Source organism: Helianthus annuus, chromosome 17 (assembly GCF_002127325.2).
Source record: "Helianthus annuus cultivar XRQ/B chromosome 17, HanXRQr2.0-SUNRISE, whole genome shotgun sequence".
NCBI lineage: Eukaryota > Viridiplantae > Streptophyta > Magnoliopsida > Asterales > Asteraceae > Helianthus > Helianthus annuus.
This window is the reverse complement of record NC_035449.2, coordinates 30,400,405-30,424,711: the sequence shown is the minus strand read 5'-3', so window position 1 is coordinate 30,424,711 and position 24,307 is coordinate 30,400,405. Positions and strand designations below refer to the sequence as shown.

Genomic DNA, 24,307 nt, shown 5'->3' with positions numbered 1-24,307 from the left:
TAAATTTTGCGGTTTTTTGTTAGTTCGAGCTACATCGAGCCGAGCCGAGCTAGCTCGAATTCTAATCGAGTCGAGCTCGAGCCTCAAATCTCAGCTCGATTTGAAATTCGAGTTCGAGCCGAGCCACCTCGAATCGAGTTCGAGCCGAGCTCGAGCTGGGTCTAGCTCGGCTCGACTCGGCTCGTTTACAGCCCTATTAAAAACCCCAAAGCCCATGCATGTCATAATCCTCCAAAGTTGTTTCTTTGAATTATATTTATGTAGTATTAGCCCATAAATCCCTCGTAGCTTTTCACGATCACTTCATCTAGATACTTCAGCCCACTTGCCATGATCAGCCCATTTAAACTTTGAAAGTTTGAACTCAAATTCCATTCTTTATTTCATCTGTACACATTAAACAATTACACCGATAAATGAATTAACCAACATCATCACTATATTAATTGCAATAATAGCACTTCATCAATTTCATTCAATTCATTTGTTTTCTTTTTTTTTCTATGTATCTCCAAAATTTGAGAAACAAAACAATTTTCCTCGTTATTAAATGGAAACATGATTTTCCAAACTTTTTTATATCTTATTTTATTATAATTACTAGGTTAATGCCCGCGCGATGCGCGGCTTCATCCAAAACCATATTATTTACTTTGAAATATAATATTTTGTACAAACGCATACATTGGAAGAAAAAAACAAAATTATTGAAATCCCAGAAAAAACTTCCTTGCAATCAGATTCGTGGAATATACATTTTTGTCCCTACGTTTCGTCTGGATATAATCCCAGCTTCTATAACACGTGTGTAAAGTTAGTAATACGTAATCACGTACCGTTGCATAAAGCATTTTGTTGATCAATATTTCGAACCAACATTACAGGTACACCGACTTTAAGGACTAAATGATGATTAGGCAAACCGGATATCATAAGACCATTAAGAGCACCTGAGAAAATTAATTTGTTTAAGCCCTTCCAAACGGTCCACTTCGCCTAGTATTCTATGATGCTCAGTGTATCCATACGAAGTTACAATTTCCTCCTAAAATGCGCTAAAACGGCCAAACAACTATCATAAAAACACCACAAACCAAAGTATTATAACCGAAATTAAATAAAAACAATAAAAAAATTATACAAATCATGACCGCCACCTATTATATGGTATCAGAATGGTAAGCACAACCATCACGGACAACTTCATCGCTTCCCCCAAAAGGCATCATCAAAGGCATTTGAAATTGTTTCTAGTTGAGAACTACAACAGTGCAGCTTTGTCTTATATCGCATTAGCTTGGAAGCTACTACATTTGTTATCAACAACATTCTCCACATCAAATAAATAGTTATGTATCTAGACAATAGAAAAATAGATATCATGTTTTAACTAAAAGTAATTCTAGTCATTGGATGCAAACGTACAGCTAAAATTAAACACTGAATAGTTATGGAAGTCGAATCTCAAAATTTCAGTTATAAAAGTAAGTAAGCCTCCTATAAGATGTTCTTAAAGTGTTACAAAGAGAGCCAAAAATCCACTCCTAAAATTTATAAAAAAAAACATCAACAAAATATTAACTACTAACATTGGAGTTATTCAAGTAATGATTGATTGGAGTTATTCAAGTAATGATTGATGAACATGATTGAGATAGATTTTTACACCTAAGATCTAAATGCCATGCCTTTTTCAAAGAGACTCGTTTTGACCCAAAACAAAATAACCCTTTTTGATCGACCCATTCTGATCCAAAACAAAAATAAAACTTTTTAATCAACCCGTTCTAACCCGAACCCAAAAAAAAACTTTTTTAATCAACTATATAAATAGTCAATTAATTCGTAAAAATCGCAAATGAACTAAAAATAAAAGTACAGTACATTACCATAATGAGGAATCTGACTAAAACCCCACCTACCTTTCCTTCATTGTCTAATTCCGTCGATTAAAACCCTTACGACTGAATTATAGAAGCATCCAAACACTTCCTAATAAGAGAAGGTGAACAACATTGAAAATAAGGTTCACAAAAATATGTAAATAGAAGATGAAGGAAAAATATAAAAAACAAAAACTGACCTTAATCGATAACCTTGTCGTTCCTAGCTTTAAACATCGGGCGACGGTGAGGTTTGATTTCTGGTTGCTTGAAGCTGAAGCAACGATGGGATGAACCGTGAAAGTGGGTTTTGTAACTTTGTTACTAACGTGATGATTACATGTTGGTAATTAAGGTCTCGTAGAGACGTGTGTTCATGTAGTGGCTAAAAGATCATGATGTACACGCATGGAAAACTGCTCATTTCCACTATTCATCAACCTTGGTATATAATATATAGAGTTAAGCAAGCTTTTATGATTAATCAGAATTTCCATGCCAGCACATCTCGGTAAAAGCGAAAAACTGTTCATTTCAGCCATAAAATCTATATATAGAGAATGTGTCATTCTTCGTTTCTAACCAAAAAGTAAATTGATAATCCATATTTTTTTTCCAAATGTTTGCCCAGCTAATGAAATATGCAGAACAACTGAATCTAACTTTTATGCAAAAAAAGAAAAAAAAACAAATGTAACAAATGGCAATTCAACCCATTAATATACAAATGGGTCAATATGATTATGCTATATTTCTAAGGGGCAAATGGGTAATCTAAAAGATTTAATCAAGATGGAAATAAATCATATCGGCTAAAAATCAACCAAAAGTGTTTGTGGGTTCATGCACTTGAACCAGACATTTTGAGGTGAACTGGTTTTGACCAATTACCCAACTCGCCAAACCTGCCCATTTTGCAAATCCATAAGTAATATGCTTCATATCCATTCAAGTTCAACTTATAACTTACCTTACAATGCATTTTGACTATACGTACACAAAGCATAGGTTGCAGATATAACACATGACCCCTAGCCTAACCGGATGTTGACATGAAATCTCCAGACCAAGTGGTTAGCGATTTAGAACACATCTATAATTATAGAACTAAAAAATAGAAATATCAATAACCAAATTAATGTCATGATTATTCAAATCATTCACCCATATTGTCAAAGTTACTGTCATCGGAATCGAATAAACATAACTTGACTTTTAGTGCAGAATAAAACTATTAAAACAAAATAATCATTGTACTTGCCTTAGTACCAAACGGTGAGAACTGATATCCTAAATATTTCGACCCTGATTACACAAAACACATAGCAATCGATATCTCCCCAAACGAAACAAAAAATTAACATGTTACAAATTTCTCTACCGATTGAAACAACACAAAAAGTTGAAAACATACCTCAAGCTCCACTTCAAGCTCCTCATGCTCATAACCAGTTGCAATAGGCATCACATCTTTGAAGTTCCTGTCTCCACCACTCTTTGAATCAAGGGTTGGAGCATCAATATCAGCAAAATATATTTATCCAACTTTAGTTAATATCATACTTAACACTCATAAACTAAGCCCCCTGTTTCTGCTGATTGGTTGTTGATCCCGTCTGATAACCGTTGGCTAGAATCAAAGCATTTTGAGGCTCAATTTGAGAATTCCCAACAGTGACAATAATAAAGGACAAATCAGATACAAATTATAGACTTGCGATGTGCCACCAATTTATGAAATATTTTTTACAGAACTAAATTATTATTATTATTATTATTATTATTATTATTATTATTATTATTATTATTATTATTATTATAACAAAAAGATGTTATAATCATATTTACTACATTAAGTACTTTTAATTTTTTTATAAAAGGAAAAAAAGAATGTTGGATGGGTAAACCTAAATCAGACCCGACCGACACTATAATTGACCTGTTATTCAACCCGGTCATTTTGCCTATTCAGCCACATAGAATACAAAAAAGTTCATTTTATTTGCCGCTTTCTCACCCAGCTAAGCATGCCACCATCCTCTCTGGATTGACAAATTGAATATTCCACTACCAAATCACTTAAACCCATTATGAGAAAGACAACTTGATAAGTAATAATCAAACTTACGACTCGTATGGTTTCTAAAAAACTCAAGCGCGCTGTGAATTTCCATCATCATACATGCAAAATCTATGCAATATAGGCGTTTTAGATCATATATTTGAAGAAAATGAATAAAAGAGCTAACCTGATGAAAGTTGCACACCCTTTTTTATCTTGTTTAATGTTGCAAAATAGAATCTTGTCTTACGACTATGTAACCCCCAAAGAATCAACTGCAATGAAAATTGAACTACTCTTTTTTCCATCGGCTGCGTGAAATATCTGCTCTGCAAAACCTAGAATTTTGAGTACATTATTCAACGGTGTAAATAAAAACAGTATCTAATCATGTCCATGAAACAATTGTTTACCACGTTTAACCAAAGAAAACCAATAGTTGACCCGTTGTGCTACTAATACAAGATAATACAGTTATATAAACTCAAGTAGTAATTGCATCTATACAATTGACTATATGCTCACTCCATTCATTTTCAACCAGAGTCTATTTCCTCCACACCGAAAAGATTCATGATAATCACTAAATACACAAATTATTATTACGCTATGTTTCCAATTACAAACAAACAAATCAAATATGGTTTAGTTAATTTAATAAACATCAACAAACAGATGGACAATTGCAAACGGATGGAAGGAACTGAAATAAAAAAAAACAAAAAACACAGTGATGAAGTAGGATAAATACTTTAGAGCCTTCACTTATTCATATTGTAACACCATAGTAGCTTTGAAGTCCATGTATGCTTTTTTTTGCTTCATGTGTGAAAAGATTTTATCATAATTATCAGTCTACAATAAAAATGGCATTAGGGTTTGATTGGAGTACATGAATATATGTTTATAGACTATACAACGATCAAAATCGAGCCGACTAACTAACCTAGGCGGAATCAGAAACTAAGAGCAGAATCAAGTCACTGAAATAGATTCAAACAATAGCAGTTTTAGTATCAATTTAACATAAGAACATTCAATAGCTTAAAAAAATAAACAAAATACCTGATCAAATATGTTTTCCACTTCAAAGTAAATTCTCTAACATTGAACTTTTCATCTATTTTGATAGTAAAATCACATTGATATACCAATAGAACACATCGAATAAGATATAAATTGTAAACAAAAGTCAACAATTTTTGAAATAAACCCCAAATACGAACTTGATTAAAAAATTTAAAGGGCTTGAGAAACCATTAATCTGTTTCGCTGCAGTTTCTTTTCATCTTTGAACTGAAATAACCAAATACCATGAAATCGATGGATGGAATAGAGGTAAAGTGAAAAAAAAACATAAACACAAACATACCTTGATTGACTGCGAGATAATCGATTATCTTCCCAAATGAGAAGTATACCCCTTTGATTGACGAACCAGATTCATACCTTAAAAAGAAGGAGATATCGGAATCAATACCGTCGATGATGACTATCGTCTATTGAAGATTGATTATACCTCTTCGCAAAGGATCGATTGAAAGGGTCAGCAAAGGAATCGCCAATTAGGGTTGCTAAGTAGAGGAATCGCCGATTAGGGTTTTGGAGAAATCGTTTGAGAGAATGAGAGAGAGAGAGAGAGAGAGAGAGATGATACAAAACGTATGATAGAAGCCAAGTTCAATCCTCTCATTTGAGATATGCCACATGTATGCTTATGTGGCTGCTTATTTGGCATCAACCATAGGGTGACATGTGTCCCCCAATGATTTGCTTTATTAGATACTAGTTTAAGAACCCGCAAACTTTGCGGGTTGGTAAAAGAAAATATCTTCATTATCATCATTGATATAAATAGAATGATTTTATACACAATAAAACACAAAGAAATATACTAGAGTACAACAACAAATTGAAATACATGAATATGCAACGATCACAATTCCTTGAAAATCTCGTCATAAACCATATTAGTTGTTCTATCCGTAGGTTTGCCGTCGTCGAACAAACAGAACAACAAACAATTACATAAATTCATCAAACTATCACCAATTCTGCCAATTAATCGCCTACTCCTTTGATCTGTTATTGACCCATAGTATTATAGCATGAAGTATGTTTTTTGGTACCTACTACACTTGGTTTAAGAGATCTAATTAATTATAATTTTTCCATTTTGCTTCCTATAAACATAAATAGATCAGACATGTGATACGGGTTGTATGACAAATCAAATAGCATAAAGTTATATCAGCCATGTTAGTATCTTACACATTAAATAGCTTACCAAGAATCGTCTGGTTCGGACCCTTGACTCAGCCAAAAATCTTCTGGTTTTGCCCCGTGATTCAGCCGAGAATCATCTGGTTCGGCCGCGTGATTCAACCAAGAATCATCTGGTTCGGCCTCGTGATTCAACCAAGAATCTTCTGGTTTGGTGCCGTGATTCAGCCAAGAATCTTCCTGTTCAGCCGTATCTAGATGTTTAGGTGTAGACATTATAAGATGCGGCGATAGCCAGAGCTGATGTTTGTAGGACGGAAAAGGAGTTATATATGAGTTCAAAAGCCCATGACACAACTTATAGGAGTTCAAAGGATGACTTCTTGTAGCCTGCTGCGGATAGATGAAGATTCTAAAAAATTTAAAAAACTTAATTAAAAAATTTAATAGTAATTGTGTCATAGATCTGAAGATTCTAAAACTTCTTGGATGCAAATTTGAAGTGAAATTTACGCTAAATACACTAAAATTTCTAGAGGTAAACAAAGAAGCTAACAATTACCAAGTGCAGACATGCATATAGCATCTTCTGTTCTAGCCACTTGTACAGACATCTCATAGTCATATATAACTAACTACTCATAGAATTTGACGCATACTTGAAGTAAAGTCAACTTACCAGAGCATTACATCTTACATTAACTCTTAATCAAGAAAAATATGACAAATCAACTTAAACTAAAAACTAATATAAAAGGTAAAAGAGAGAAATTGGTCTAGAGATTAGAATATATACAAATATACACTAAAACATCAGTATGAATGCAATTTACCTTCCACAAAAGTCAACATTTATCTTCAAGATGAGATGTGGGTTCTTACTTAACTCTTCGCATAACCTAGAAAGTGTAACCATAAATTTAAGTTCTTGCCAATAAAAAAAATTCAACTAATACTCCCGTATCTATGTACACATAGGAGGTATCTTCATACTTATTTTGAAACTTAACCACATTTCTATTACCCCTTAAAGCTTGCCATATCTTTACTTCAACTTTAACATTCTCGCGACAGCCAAAAGAATCAACTGTAAAAAAAGTAAATAGTATTATATATAAATCAAGATAGCATAAAAAGAGATAAAAGTAGGCAAATTGCTTGCTCCTTTAACTTTCCCAATTGAAAAAAAAAACAGTTAATAATAATAATCATAGATTCTCTCTCCATCAAACATTCTGAGTTGTTATAGTTTTATTCATAGATAGTGCTATTTCGAAATTTATTATAATGCAACATTATCATATTAACGCGTGGCGAAATTCGAGAACATTCCATTGGTACAACATGACCCGACAGCAAAACTATGCATATAGTATACGGAGACGAAATACATGATTTAAAAAAAAACATATACCTTAATGACCCGCTTCCAGATGATAACTCAAAACGGTGCCTCAAGAGATTCATCCCACACATCTGCACTACCATTAGAGGCATCTTCGGCATTTTCCTCCATTGACAGCCTGATGTAGTCTCGATGAGCAAACCGATCTCACTCTTTTAACGTTGGATTCTCACGTTCCTGTATTATAAAAATGTTGATAAAATTTGTCAAAATAAATAAATAGCCCAACGATTACTTATTTAGCAAGCCATTTACATTTCATAATCATAATGAAAAAAAAAGCTCCATATAAAGACATAATATTTAAAAGAAATTGCGCCTGTGGAAAACTCAATGCATCAGCTAACATAGTTAGGGTTTGTGAATGATAAATCGAGATTAAATAATATGAAAGACGAATCATAAAAAAAACATATATGGATCCAATCTAGGATATTCAATCCTTGCTATAGAGACCTAGGAACATCCAATTCACGAACTGCATACCAAAAGATTGTCAATGGTCAAACAACAACTTCATAATTAGATATAAAGACAACACAAAACCATTAATTTTTCTTTTGTATGAAGACCTACCAAGCGAGGTAAAGTCATAGAAGTTCCCCCTGTCAAAATACATTTCTGAAAAAAAAGACATAAATCACACATCGACAACAACGAAACCAGTGAACAATATCCCAATTTTATTGAATAAATTTAAGAAATAACCAAAAGATTAAATAACATACCTCTTTATACCTCCTTCAGTGCCTTGTTACTTTCCTGAATCATCTCCCTAAAAAGAAAAGTAGATGACCTATATCTTTTCAAATGGTGAGAATGGAAATTGACATGGTATTCAAAAGCAATAACAAATTTAAAATAAGTTGTCTCGGTATATTTGGAAATAAGTTACAATTTCCAAAATTTTGATAAGTATCCATAACAAATTAAATTTCAAATTTTGAAATAAAAAGTCAAAACATGCAACATAACTTTCAAATTTAAACATAATAATAATAACACTTTCTAAATTCAAAATTCTCTTTTATGGTTTTATAATTTCTTGTCATCTTTTCACTAAAATAGTTATCTTTCATGAAGATCAATATAGAATAAGATACATATTTTAAGAAGTCAAACAATAAATCATACCTTTTAGTTGTTCCCAAATGCAGAGCGCGATCCATCGTTCAATTGTCTGATGTTGGTGAAGACAAAATCCTAAATCGATGCAGGGATCTGAATCGGAATATAGAAACCAAAAATTAAAAGAAAAAAAAAACTACAACTATTGTATTTCTTAGTCAACTCATGAAGTTTTAACTTAAAAAACTACCAGGATCTGATTTCATAACAAACATATGCAAAAAAAAAAGGATTTTTAAATGATAAAACAGATGAGAGTAAACAAACCCTAGATAGTATTCGAACCTGCAAAACCCAAAATTGATGAACAATCGATGCTAATAGGAACAAATTACTACAATTGAACATGAAGATTACAGTTGAGAGTAAAGAAATTAATATATATAGTAAGAATTAAGGGATTAATTAGAGAAAAAAGTGGAAACTGAACAAATCGATTGTTGTAGATGATGTGTGAAGGAGATGATGATAGATTTGATTAAGACGAACATGATGAAGATTCATTGCTGTTGTTCAAAAAAATCAAATCTTTAGAAGTAAGACGGAGGCCAGGGGAGAACCGCAAGATATGGAGCGTCAATGGAGGAGCAAGGAATCTAGGGTTTGATCTTCGATTTGTTTGGTGAATTGCCTGATGAAAAAGAACGATTGAAAGAAAAAAACCCTAAAAATCCCGAAGCGTTTTATGATTTGAAAAGCATAAATGTTGGGTTCTTGATAGGAAAAAGATGAACTAAAATGGTGAATGAAGTAAGGAAAATAGTATTAGAATGTGGCGGTGCCTGTATGAAATTGAAATTAGGGTTTTAAGGATTGATTGAAGAGAAAGGAGAGAGCGTGTTTGAGAAGCCTCCTGATGAAAGAAAATAAAAGGAAAAAAATTCCCGCCCATGTACCAATTCTCTGCTCAAAGAGACATGCCACATCAATAAATGATTGTTTAAGAAAAGGACATGTGGCATTAAGTGTATTTTTTTAGTATAATAGGTAGATATAGATATAGATATAGATTTGATTTAAACTCATTTTCTCTAAACCACAAAGATATAAAAACACTTCAAAATAATATACTTTGAACTCGTATGGATGCATTTTTATTATGATTAATACTAAATAAAGTGTACAAAAATTGCACGGATCAGAAACGCTCATTTAGACTTGTGAGCTGACTCAAGCTTGATATGTAAAGCTCGTGTAGCAAAATGATCACCTTAACAAGCCATTTGTGTTGTATATTTGCAATTTTACTTATGTTTTTTTGGTGTAGATTTGTAATTTCATAAGCTATAGAAATGTAAATTAATAAAATATGAAGTTTGAAATAGTAAATGAGGTTTGAAAAGAAAAAAAGTTTAAAAACAGGTTCATGTTGGTTCAGTTCTGTTTGTGCATGAAGGAAAACAATATAAATCATACCTGTCACAGCAGATAGTGCAGAGGAGAATCCTGTGAGGGAGTTCGACATGCCTGTCATCTTGATTTGGTTCCTCCTTAGGGTGCTAACTGATGATGGGGACTTAGAAACCGAAAAGGGTATCGGTTAGGAGAGGAGGTTTCGTGATGATGTTATGGCTAATGGGGTGTGTGAATTGTGTAACTGAGTAACCCTTAAACCTCCACATAACTCTCCTTATATAAGCACCCAGGAGGAAACCTAATTAGTTACTAAGGGTAATATGGTCCATCAACAATTACCAACTAATTAAATAATAGGTTCTAATATATTTTGATCTCTATAATGTAAATGATTATGATGGCTATAGATTAAATATTAATACGTAATATATTTAATCTTACATTCTCCCACTTAGCCGAGTAATCATTTACTATGAGTATTAGATAAGCCTGATCAGGAGTTAACACTCATTTTAGCCTTAAACAAGTACTATAGCAGAAAAATACAGCCGTTGAATCATTATGCGACTCAGGACCCCCATTAATCATACTATAGCCTTAATTTAAAACCTAATCGTCATGATCAAAATACGCGTAAGCCCTTTGTTTGATTTGTAACTTTTATTTTGTCTATATGCCATTATACCGGTTGAACATATTCTAACAGACATACAAAATCAAACTTGAGGAAATTTCATTAAACATAAAACATAAGCTAGTACAATATGCTCAAATAAGGTCTTTACATAATCCCATATTCCGAACATGTTCTTCATAAACCTTAGGAGGGAGACCTTTAGTCATCGGATCCGCAAGCATATCCTTAGTACTAATATACTCGATACAAAGATTATTTTCCTCAACACGTTCACGTACAAATAGATATTTCGTATCGAGATATAAACCAGCTCCAGTCGAACTGTTACTGTTCGAGAAACTAACGGCAGCTGAATTATCACAGTAAAGCTTCAATGGTCTAGAAATGGAATTAACAATTTTGAGTCCAGTGACCAGATTTCTAATCAACATTCCATGACAGGTTGCGTTATAGACAGCAATGTATTCTGCCATCATTGTGGAAGTTGTGGTCAACTGTTGTTTATGACTCTTCCAAGAGATAGGGCCGCCTGCTAACATAAAGATATAGCCCGAAGTGGATTTCTTGTCATCTTTGCATTTGGCAAAGTCAGAATCAGAATAGCCCACCACTTCTAAATGATCACTTCTTCTATAAGTCAGCTTATAGTCTTTCGTCCCTTGCAGATATCGAAGTACCTTCTTAGCTGCTTTCCAATGATCTAAGCCAGGATTAGTCTGATAACGGCCTAGCATTCCAGCAATATAAGCGATATCTGGACGAGTACAGACTTGAGCATACATCAAGCTCCCGACTACTGATGCATAAGGTATCTGGCTCATTTGCTCCTTCTCAACCTCTGTTGTCGGACACTGAAACGAACCGAAAACATCTCCCTTAACTACTGGAGCGATGGAGGGTTTGCACTGTTGCATGTTATACCGTGTAAGGACACGATCTATGTAGGCCCTTTGGGACAATCCTAAGATCCCTTTGTTTCTATCTCGGTGAATTTCGATGCCAATGACGTAAGATGCATCTCCGAGATCCTTCATGTCGAAGTTATGCGAGAGTAACCGCTTCGACTCATGCAACATGTCTAAACTATTACTTGCCAATAGAATGTCGTCAACGTAAAGGACAAGTATAGTAAAGTTGCTCCCACTCATCTTGAGGTAGGTGCATTGATCCACTTGATTCTTCATAAAACCTTGCTTCTTCATGACTTCATCAAACTTGAGGTACCACTGACGTGATGCTTGTTTTAACCCGTAAATGGATTTCTTCAGCTTACAGACTAGATGCTCCTGACCTTCAGGCTCAAAGCCTTCAGGTTGCTTCATGTAAACATCTTCGTCCAAATCTCCGTTAAGGAAAGCGGTTTTAACGTCCATCTGATGTAACTCCAAATCGAAATGAGCTACTAGGGCCATGACGATCCTTAATGAATCTTTACGAGAGACAGGTGAAAACGTCTCTTGATAATCAATTCCCTCTTTCTGAGTGTAGCCCTTTGCAACCAATCTCGCTTTGTAGCGTTCAACGTTTCCATTCGGATCCAGTTTTGTTTTGAACACCCATTTGCATCCTACGGGTTTGACTCCGTTGGGTAATTCTACCAAATCCCAAACGTCATTTTTCTTCATGGAATCAAGCTCATCAATCATTGCTTTATTCCATTCAGAAGACTGATCACTGCTAATGGCTTCATTGTAAGAGATAGGATCATTTAGCTTTCCGGGATCCATTTCAGTCAGGTAGGTAACATAATCATCCCAATTAGGAGGCCTTCTTTGCCTGGATGACCTCCTGAGTAGATTATCGGGTTCAGCGTTGTCTTGGTTTTGAGCGTTTGATGTGCCTTCGTCATGAGGTATAATGGGTTCTGATTGTAGACGTGAATTTTGAGTTGGTGCAGTAGCTTCAGGTGTAATAGTTGCATTGGGTACAAGAGGAGTAATCGGAGTAATGGTAAGCGACGAGTCTCTCCCCCCCGCGTCTTGTACTTCTTGCAATTCTTCGTAAGGGTTGGTACTGCTCCCACTGACCTTGAAATCCTCCAGGAACGCGGCACGCTTGGTTTCAACAATACGGGTGACATGGGAAGGACAATAGAAACGATAACCCTTGGAGTTCTCAGGATACCCGATAAAGAAACAGGTAACTGTCTTAGGGTCAAGTTTCCTTAGGAAAGGATTGTAAAGTTTTGCTTCAGCAATGCAGCCCCATACTTTCATATATTTAAGACTCGGTTTCCTTCCTGTCCAAAGTTCATAAGGAGTTTTAGGGACAGACTTAGAAGGAACTCTATTGAGTATATGAACAGCTGCTTTTAACGCTTCAGTCCAGAGGAATAATGGTAAGTTAGTGTTGGCTAACATACTGCGCACCATGTTCATAAGGGTACGATTTCTTCTTTCAGCGACACCGTTCTGCTGAGGTGTACCAGGCATGGTGTATTGGTTCACAATCCCCTGGCCCTTACAAAACTCATAAAATGGACCAGGAGCTTGACCCACATCAGTATGTCTTCCATAATACTCACCGCCTCTATCTGATCTCACAACTTTAATCTGACGATCTAATTGCTTTTCAACTTCAGCCTTATAATCTTTAAAAGTTGTTAGAGATTCAGATTTCTCCTTAATAAGATACAAGTACATGTAACGAGAATAATCATCAATAAAAGTGATAAATGAAGTATGTCCTGTTATGCCAGCGATTTGGTAGGGACCACTAATGTCAGTGTGAATGAGTTCTAATAAATTAGAGCTCCTAGTGGCACCTTTCTTATTCGCTAATGTCATTTTACCTTTAAGACATTTCACACATGTTCCAAAATCAGAGAAATCGAGAGGAGGTAAGACTTCATCCTTTACGAGACGATTTAATCGCTCTTTTGAAATGTGGCCTAAACGCTGATGCCACAACATGGATGAAGTCTCTAAGTCTCGTTTCTCTTCCATCTTTGTGAGTGATTCATTAATATTATATGACAACAAAGATTTGGAAAAGCCATCATCTAGTTCTAATCTATAGAGACCTCCATCCAGAACACCAGTACCATAAAGAACAGAATCATAATGGATAGAGAGTTTGCGATGACCATGGGAAACAATAAAACCGTCCATGTCTAACTTTGGTCCTGATACAAGGTTCCGAGTTACCTTAGGAACATATAAGGTATCATAAAGTTTAATACATAAACCAGTTTTCATAACTAATTGTAATGTTCCAATGGCCTTCACTTCTAATTCTCGATCATCCCCAACCTTAAGCGTTCTTTGGTTTCTTTCCAGCTTCCGGATTGAAAGGAATCCCTGAGTAGAATTGGTAACATGAACCATAGAACCAGAATCAAACCACCAAGAATTAGCAGGAACACTTAAATTATAGGACTCAAGTATCATAAAATAATCGTTACCTTTCTTAGCCAGCCACTCCTTAAAGTCAGGGCATTCCTTCTGCATATGTCCTGTCTTTTTACAGAACTTGCAGCGGATACTGCCTAAGGAGTTCTTAGAGCTGGAAGGTGCACTTGTATTAGGGTTAGGATTAGACTTATGGATTTTAGAAGCATCCTTCCTGTCACACCCCAACCAATGGCGGAAACATCGGGATGAGACGAAGTGTGAAGATTGCTAGAGACATCATAACGCTATTTGTGACAATATTTAGAAAATCCAAATTTCATTTCATTTCATAACTTCAAATAGTCAACATTACAAGAAATTCAAATACGACAAGTTTAACAAAACAACATGATAACATAACAAAATTTTGATACAACATTTTAAACCCTAACGTTTATATGTGTATCTAGGCATCAACGCTACTTCATTTCATAGCATCATCGTCCTCAACCTGTAACATGTTTAAAATAAAGTTCAATGCAAAAGCAAAGGCGAGTATACAAGTTTGATACGTACATAGCAAAAGATAAGTTTGAACAATTCCTCATAGCAAGCATGTGATTCAAGATAAACATTTAAATATGGCATGTGTCTAACATATCAAACCAAGAAAACGCAATATGCTCAAGACATAACCTCAAGTTTACGGGCGGGTCGTTAATCCTATAGCGCTACATATGTCAAGGTTTGGCTCGTACGAAGTTAATGATAAGTTCAACACATAAGAATAACCCAAGTTTAAAGTATCAAGTCATCACGTATACAAGCATGTTATAGGAACGTTCATGTGTTTAACAAAGTGTTCATGTGTAAGTTAATAGGTAAACATGTTACACCCCAAAAGTGGTAAAAGTAAAAAGGGGGAAATACGAGTATACTCACAAAGTTTGCATATGTTTTCCGATTATCCAATTGTGGACGAGTAGAGATTTAGAGTCCGAATGTATAAGGGTTAAGGTTCAAGTATGTTTAGAGTCGAGATTCGGTGTTTAAAACAACATAAAAATAAGATATGAGAATAACATGGAAAATAATCATTTAGTACATATGATGCTTGTTCTTGACACTAGGAAACTCGAAGGAGTTTAGATGTTTTCATGGAACAAGGTTCCATTAGAATCGTGACAAGTTATCATAGTCTAGGATGATGTAATCTAGTACCCCGACATATGAACACTAGTTCATCATCAAAGATTCGATTATTCGAATAATATATTTAGGTTATATAATATATGTCCAATAGTTCAAGCATGAGGTAGAAGATTAAAATCTTCATTTTGGTACCTCTAAATGTCATAGAAGTCATGTAGGAGGTAGGAAGATCAAGTCTTCCATTTAGGCACCTCTATGTGTTCACCACTACACTTGATGTAAAAAAAACAACCAAGGAGGGTCATGAACATACAATAAAGAATAAGAAATATACACACTAACTAAGAGAAATCATCAAATCATGTGAGGATTGTATGTTTGGACAACCCAAGTTGTTCCATAATCACTCATGTATCAAAGACAAAGTTTGACATGACTTGTGGGTTAAAAACCCTAAACAAAACACCAAGTTTATGAGGTTTAATCCTCTGATTTTAAATGTCTCAACCTTGTTTTTAAGCTTAACCAACCATGGGATAAGTTGTAAGCATTAGGACATAGGTATGAGATGTGTTAGACACAAGTTGCATAGGTTTAAACAAGTTTTTGATGAACATAAAAACAAACAGAAAGTTTATGGACTATTTCGGGGCATTTCCAGGTCTGATTTCTCCAAGGAGAAGTCTAGGAATCGAACCCCATGATTATACAAGCAAGTAGGAAAAAGAATCGAGTGAATCGGATAAGAATTGAGTGAGTTATGCTCATTTTCGTGAAGGGGTGTCAATCTACTCGAACCCTTGCTTTCAGCTACGGTTTGGTGGATGTTTTGGGAGTTTTTAGGGTTGCAAAAGTGGTAGGGAGGCTGGTTATAAGTGGTATTTATAGGGGGAAGGATTAGGGTTTCAATGGGTTGGGCTTTGGAAGTGTTTAGAAGGGGTTACACCTTGAAACTAGCCCACAAAACCCAACTATATGGGGCTGAATTTTGCTGAATTGGGCTGCCATATTTCTTTATTTTTTTTATTTTTTTAAAACATTATAATGAGTAATTTTGTTAATTAAGTTGTGTAATAATATGCAACAATGTTTCCCCTAACTTGTAACAAGGTGAAATATGAAATAAAACATGATTTAACTAGGTAAAAAGTGTAATGTACAAGTTTTATTTACGAAGCAAGTTCCGTATTTTACAACGATTACGATGAAAGAATGGTTATAAGAACACAAGATTTCCAAAGATAGAATTTCACGTAAGGTCTCTAAATGTAGGAAGTTTGAAAACGCAGGGCGTTACAGTCTCCCCTCCTTTAGGAAATTTCGTCCCGAAATTTATTCAAGAGGAAGGCTTGAAAGAGTTTTTGGCATAAAGGTGATCATTAAGAATTGAAACTTGGGAAGTTTGAAAGTTTTGAAAAGTACCAAATTTTGGAGAACGTCAAGGTAGATTTGCAAGGGGAACTTTTTAAGGATAGTATAAAAAAATCATACTTTCGTAAAACCTGTTTATTGAGAGGAACGAAAAGGTTTGTTACTTTAAATAAAGCAATAGAGGTATACTAAGTATAGTTTCACAAGAATCAAGAATAGGGAGGCTATTTTATAGGTAACGAGGTAAGTTAGGACTCAAATGTTTAAACAAGCTGGATTGCGAACGAGTTTTGTATAAAATAATACGAGTATAGAATGAACGAATGACTCTTAAAGAGTACAAGTACGTGAATAGCATAAGTATTGGATAGATGAACGTAGTGTGTTAAGGATGAAGTCTCGTCATGAATAATCGGATATAATGCGTTTGTGAGTTGCGTGAAGTTGTATTAGGTCCAAAAGGTCTGCAACACACTGAATTTCTCATGGCACGTTTTACGAAAGTTTGGTAACATGGTGAAAACACTTATATATACGAAGTACCAGCGGCGTATCCACCATGTTTTAACCACATTACGTCCGTTTTGTTACTCGGGGTCATGTTACGTTCCGTGTCTTACCATACACAGTAGTACACTCTATGGTTCTCATATGCCTATCACTATAATCCCGTGTGCACCCGCGATTATACTGATCGTCGCATGATCCACATAGCTTGTACTAGTTATGTATGAATCAAGGTATACATGAATTTGAAAATAAGAATGTGTACGTAGAAGAATGTCGTATGTAAGCATGTTTATGTTTAAGCATGTATGGGACCCACGTAAGCGAATCCCTCGGATTACGCTCGCGTATAGGTACGAATGTACGAATCATGAGTAAGGATGAAAGTATGAGCATAAGTTCAAGTATGAATACGCATGTATGTATGAGCATAAACATAAAACGTGTAAGTTGTATGTGTACAAGTAGAAGCGTAAAACGTATAAGTAGTATGTGTATGAGTACAAGCATAAAACGTATGAACATAGGTGTAGGTATGAAAAATAATTATTGCGTATATGGTGTACGTTGAGACATTGCGGAGAAAAAAAAGTTAAGTATGTAGATACGAACGATATAAATGATGTTATCGCGAGATATCGTCTAAAATGTGTATGATGATGTGCATGTATAGTTGTTTAAACAAAACGTTGAGTTTGTCGAATCAAAATTAAATTGAGCTTGGTTTGAAAGGTAGAATATAGTTTGTATATGTAAAGGAACATAAAGTACTCATTGGTCATGCTTAACGTATTTTGTAATGATTGAAATGCTACTTTTGTTTAAAAAAAAAAGAAGTTCACGTATGTTGAAAATTGTCGGTCCCCATGAAGTCTTCTAGCCCACGTGTTTTGAAATTTGGATGACGAGTTAAGCGTTGTAGAGAAGGTTTTTTTTTTTTTAAATAACGGGTTTGTTTCATTTGCATCAAAACATGAAATTTTGAACTTTGAAAGTTCTTGTGAAAACGTCGACCCTTAGAAAAGAAATTTAGTAAAAGAACTTAGTGATTGTTTAAAAATAATTTTAACAAAGGATTTATTGATGTTGGAAAGAGTATTTGGTAAAACGATCATATAACATCTATGAGGTCTTATAAGTAATTGAGAAAGGTTAGTTTGATTTCGATTAAGAGTGGAAGTCTCTAGTATGATGATATAATGTGAACGTGTTTCAGTTAATAAATCAGATGTGAAGTTCATGGGCAAGAGATTCATTAGACCGATTAAATTGATAGGTAACATTTCGTAAGGTTTGGAAATTCGTGTAGTAAAACGGTAAAGACATGATTAAGAATCTCGTGTATATGATTTGAGTGAAAATGGATGGTAGAATAAGAAGTACGTTTGATAAACAATGTATTTTGAAATCGGTATAAGTAGGTATTTTGAATAATGATAAATGATTTAGGTATAAAACATGATCGGGTTTGCATAATAAAATATTTTGAAAGAGAAGTTTTGGGTAACGGTCACCTAAGTAAGGGAATCACCCCTAACTCGTTGGTGAGGTCGTTTTAAGGGAAGAGGGGTGGAGTCAATCATCAAGGTAAGGAAGTCACTCCAATCTCGATGATACCTCTCCACTAGTTGTTACAAGGAATATGAATTTAAATTATATGAAAATCATGCATATATAAATGTATCGAAAAGGTTCGATATGTTGTGCGTGTGAAAAGAGAAATCAAAGGTAAACTCGAGGTTGAAAGATTGCATCGTATAAAATGAACAATAGAAACACATGTTTGACCAAAGTTTGGAGTGTTCCAAATGGAACTTTGACTAACCAAAGTGGTCGAAAAGTCTTTTGAATTTGAGGAGCATGCTTTGGCCTAATAGGTAAAATACTCTCGCCGACAAGTCGGTTAACGGTATTTACCCTTCCGGTTACTACATGTCCCAAATCAATCGAAATTTCGAGACTTGGCGGGATTTATGAAAAAAATCAAGGAGTGGAACTAGTCGACAAGGTGCGGGTTTCACCCCTATCTTGACGATTTCGTATCCTAAGTGTGGTTGGTACTCGTCGGGTCAAAATTTAAATTTCGACATGTTGACGAGGGTCCACTAGAATTTGAAATATGAGATTTGCCATTTAGATGTGGATTTCACTCCTAGCTCAAGGGCGATATCTCGTGTAAAAAGAAGAATAGATAGATTGAGAGTCGTTCACTAAATTGTGGGTTTCACGCCTATTTTGGTGAATTCGTCTCATTTGTACAATATGAGTGTTGTCGGATTTAGAATAATTAAGTAAAATGCATGAGGGAAGTGTGTGTTGAAGGAAATACACAAGCAAGTATAAACACATAAGAAAGCATATCAAGAATGGTGCTTAAATAATGAAATGATAAAACAAGTGTTAACACATAATAGAACAAGCTTTAATGCGTACGAATAACATGTCAAATATTACACATGAGTAATATACATGTTTAAAAGAACATAAATAAGTAACAAATAAGGTATCATGTAGTAGTCCAAGCAAAGCATACGAATAAGGCTCTAAAACTATAGACTAGGTAAAAGCATTCCTACTTTTCCTAATTCCCTATAGTTATGGCTCTGATACCAATCTGTCACACCCCAACCAATGGCGGAAACATCGGGATGAGACGAAGTGTGAAGATTGCTAGAGACATCATAACGCTATTTGTGACAATATTTAGAAAATCCAAATTTCATTTCATTTCATAACTTCAAATAGTCAACATTACAAGAAATTCAAATACGACAAGTTTAACAAAACAACATGATAACATAACAAAATTTTGATACAACATTTTAAACCCTAACGTTTATATGTGTATCTAGGCATCAACGCTACTTCATTTCATAGCATCATCGTCCTCAACCTGTAACATGTTTAAAATAAAGTTCAATGCAAAAGCAAAGGCGAGTATACAAGTTTGATACGTACATAGCAAAAGATAAGTTTGAACAATTCCTCATAGCAAGCATGTGATTCAAGATAAACATTTAAATATGGCATGTGTCTAACATATCAAACCAAGAAAACGCAATATGCTCAAGACATAACCTCAAGTTTACGGGCGGGATCCAATCTGTCACACCCCAACCAATGGCGGAAACATCGGGATGAGACGAAGTGTGAAGATTGCTAGAGACATCATAACGCTATTTGTGACAATATTTAGAAAATCCAAATTTCATTTCATTTCATAACTTCAAATAGTCAACATTACAAGAAATTCAAATACGACAAGTTTAACAAAACAACATGATAACATAACAAAATTTTGATACAACATTTTAAACCCTAACGTTTATATGTGTATCTAGGCATCAACGCTACTTCATTTCATAGCATCATCGTCCTCAACCTGTAACATGTTTAAAATAAAGTTCAATGCAAAAGCAAAGGCGAGTATACAAGTTTGATACGTACATAGCAAAAGATAAGTTTGAACAATTCCTCATAGCAAGCATGTGATTCAAGATAAACATTTAAATATGGCATGTGTCTAACATATCAAACCAAGAAAACGCAATATGCTCAAGACATAACCTCAAGTTTACGGGCGGGTCATTAATCCTATAGCGCTACATATGTCAAGGTTTGGCTCGTACGAAGTTAATGATAAGTTCAACACATAAGAATAACCCAAGTTTAAAGTATCAAGTCATCACGTATACAAGCATGTTATAGGAACGTTCATGTGTTTAACAAAGTGTTCATGTGTAAGTTAATAGGTAAACATGTTACACCCCAAAAGTGGTAAAAGTAAAAAGGGGGAAATACGAGTATACTCACAAAGTTTGCATATGTTTTCCGATTATCCAATTGTGGACGAGTAGAGATTTAGAGTCCGAATGTATAAGGGTTAAGGTTCAAGTATGTTTAGAGTCGAGATTCGGTGTTTAAAACAACATAAAAATAAGATATGAGAATAACATGGAAAATAATCATTTAGTACATATGATGCTTGTTCTTGACACTAGGAAACTCGAAGGAGTTTAGATGTTTTCATGGAACAAGGTTCCATTAGAATCGTGACAAGTTATCATAGTCTAGGATGATGTAATCTAGTACCCCGACATATGAACACTAGTTCATCATCAAAGATTCGATTATTCGAATAATATATTTAGGTTATATAATATATGTCCAATAGTTCAAGCATGAGGTAGAAGATTAAAATCTTCATTTTGGTACCTCTAAATGTCATAGAAGTCATGTAGGAGGTAGGAAGATCAAGTCTTCCATTTAGGCACCTCTATGTGTTCACCACTACACTTGATGTAAAAAAAACAACCAAGGAGGGTCATGAACATACAATAAAGAATAAGAAATATACACACTAACTAAGAGAAATCATCAAATCATGTGAGGATTGTATGTTTGGACAACCCAAGTTGTTCCATAATCACTCATGTATCAAAGACAAAGTTTGACATGACTTGTGGGTTAAAAACCCTAAACAAAACACCAAGTTTATGAGGTTTAATCCTCTGATTTTAAATGTCTCAACCTTGTTTTTAAGCTTAACCAACCATGGGATAAGTTGTAAGCATTAGGACATAGGTATGAGATGTGTTAGACACAAGTTGCATAGGTTTAAACAAGTTTTTGATGAACATAAAAACAAACAGAAAGTTTATGGACTATTTCGGGGCATTTCCAGGTCTGATTTCTCCAAGGAGAAGTCTAGGAATCGAACCCCATGATTATACAAGCAAGTAGGAAAAAGAATCGAGTGAATCGGATAAGAATTGAGTGAGTTATGCTCATTTTCGTGAAGGGGTGTCAATCTACTCGAACCCTTGCTTTCAGCTACGGTTTGGTGGATGTTTTGGGAGTTTTTAGGGTTGCAAAAGTGGTAGGGAGGCTGGTTATAAGTGGTATTTATAGGGGGAAGGATTAGGGTTTCAATGGGTTGGGCTTTGGAAGTGTTTAGAAGGGGTTACACCTTGAAACTAGCCCACAAAACCCAACTATATGGGGCTGAATTTTGCTGAATTGGGCTGCCATATTTCTTTATTTTTTTTATTTTTTTAAAACATTATAATGAGTAATTTTGTTAATTAAGTTGTGTAATAATATGCAACAATGTTTCCCCTAACTTGTAACAAGGTGAAATATGAAATAAAACATGATTTAACTAGGTAAAAAGTGTAATGTACAAGTTTTATTTACGAAGCAAGTTCCGTATTTTACAACGATTACGATGAAAGAATGGTTATAAGAACACAAGATTTCCAAAGATAGAATTTCACGTAAGGTCTCTAAATGTAGGAAGTTTGAAAACGCAGGGCGTTACACTTCCTCTGATAATTGTTCTTCCTTTTCTTAGGATTGGAGGTAGTAAAGTTGGCAACATCAGTATGGCGATCCATCCTCATACGCTCCTCCTCCTGTACGCACATAGCGACCAGCTCACTCATCGTCCATTTTTCCTTCTGAGTGTTGTAATTGATCTTGAATGCTTCAAAGGATGAAGGAAGCGAAGTAATGATGAAATGAACAAGGAAACCATCACTGATTTCCATTTCCAGCCCCTTCAGCTTATTGGCCATGTCATTCATCATCATGATGTGCTCGCGAATGCCGCTCCTCCCATCATACTTAGTTGTCACCAGCTTAAGAATAAGAGTACTAGCGTGCGCCTTAGACGTCCCTTTGAACTGCGCCTCCACATGTTCCCAAGTAGGTTTTAGCATCTTCAGAATCAGGAATAGCTCCCCTGATTGCATTGCTTATGGATTGCTTCATAAACATGAGAGACATGCGGTTACACCTAGTCCACTTTTCATGAGTTAACTGCTCAGCAGCAGTACTTTGAGTGGTAAGGTCCGCTGGCTTTTTCTCTCTTAGAGCATAATCAAAATCAAGCAATCCGAGAGTGAGCATGAGAGCATCCTTCCATGCAGCAAAGTTATCACCAGTCAAAAGTGGAATCCCGCAGTTGGGTGCTGATAGTGGAAATAAGATGAGCAAGTTATGATACTAAGGAAGAAATTCTAATGTGATCTATGGGCACGTTAATCTAAGGCAGGCAAAAATAATGACCATTTTACATAATGAAGCTGTGATAATGTCTATTACTAACATCAAAATAATAGACTTAACTAAAAGTTCTACTTAAACGAAAACAAAACAGCTTTGGCCAGAAGTGTAATCATTTAAGCATATGTGCAAAGTGGTTGCAACAAATCAGCTTTGGCCAGAAATTGAAACAATCACTTTAGTTATGCATTTGCTAAGTATGCCATCTATGAAAGAATTAAATCAGCTTTGGCCAGATATTAAAACATTCATGCTTATGATGCACACTTAGCATAGCTTTCGTAATACTTGAATGATAAGTAGATGTATCAAGTCAGCTTTGGCCAGAAATGATATATCAAAAGCTCATTCAAGTTAAGCTATTCTGGTTTTGTAAAACATTACATTATCTGATTCTGATTAATTAACTAAGTAAATTACAAAACCATTTATTTAATAGCAAACTACCCGTTAGCGCGGATCGAACTCGACTAATGACGTTATGGTTGCGAGTCGCAACGACGGTCTCGACTAATCACGTTATGGTTGCGAGTCGCAACTACGGTCTCGACTAATCACGTTATGGTTGCGAGTCGCAACCTCATGGTCTCGAGTGATGACGTAATGGTTGCGAGTAGCAACCTCATGGTTGCGGGTGATGACGTTATGGTTGCGAGTAGCAACCTCATGGTCTCGAGTAGCAACCTCATGGTTGCGAGTAGCAACCTCATGGTCTCGAGTAGCAACCTCATGGTTGCGAGTAGCAACCTCATGGTTGCGAGTAGCAACCTCGCTAACAGCTGTTAATTGTGATATCATAACCGAAAATTCGAAATCTAAGGGATTATGGGATATTATTTCCTGTTTTAAAGTGATCTAATTTTATCAACATATTTCGAAAAATAATAACTGTTTATCTAATAACAGTTTCGAATAAAATTAAAAAAATAAAATTAGATCAAACATGGAAAAAACACCCATTAATCCTAAATCATTCCAAATCATAACAGAATTTTCGAATTTTCACATGAACATGATGAACCCTAATCATAGAAAATAAAATTCTGGAACCCGAAACCTGAATTTTAATAATTTTACTAAACAGATTTCGGCTAAAATTATAATCCAGTTAATTCGGTGAACAAACAATTAATCTTTTTCATCGAAAATCATGATTTCGAGTCGATACTTATGACTCGAAACCGG

At 34.9% G+C, this 24,307-nt stretch overlaps 1 long non-coding RNA gene across 13 annotated transcripts; it reads right to left on the bottom strand.

The window, feature by feature from the left end:
* Nucleotides 1-224: 224 nt before the first annotated feature.
* LOC110921601 lies at nt 225-5,618 on the bottom strand. Of its 13 annotated transcripts, none has more exons than XR_004886519.1 (6): nt 5,011-5,088; nt 4,892-4,928; nt 4,697-4,800; nt 3,298-4,283; nt 2,084-3,188; nt 225-1,992 (listed from the first exon to the last, which is right to left on the bottom strand). It is a non-coding gene; the product is annotated as an uncharacterized LOC110921601 (long non-coding RNA). The 13 variants fall into 13 exon arrangements; XR_004886520.1 differs by having other exon boundaries at nt 3,298-4,274; XR_004886518.1 differs by lacking the exons at nt 4,697-4,800; nt 4,892-4,928; nt 5,011-5,088 and adding exons at nt 5,318-5,394; nt 5,465-5,618.
* Nucleotides 5,619-24,307: the final 18,689 nt, after the last annotated feature.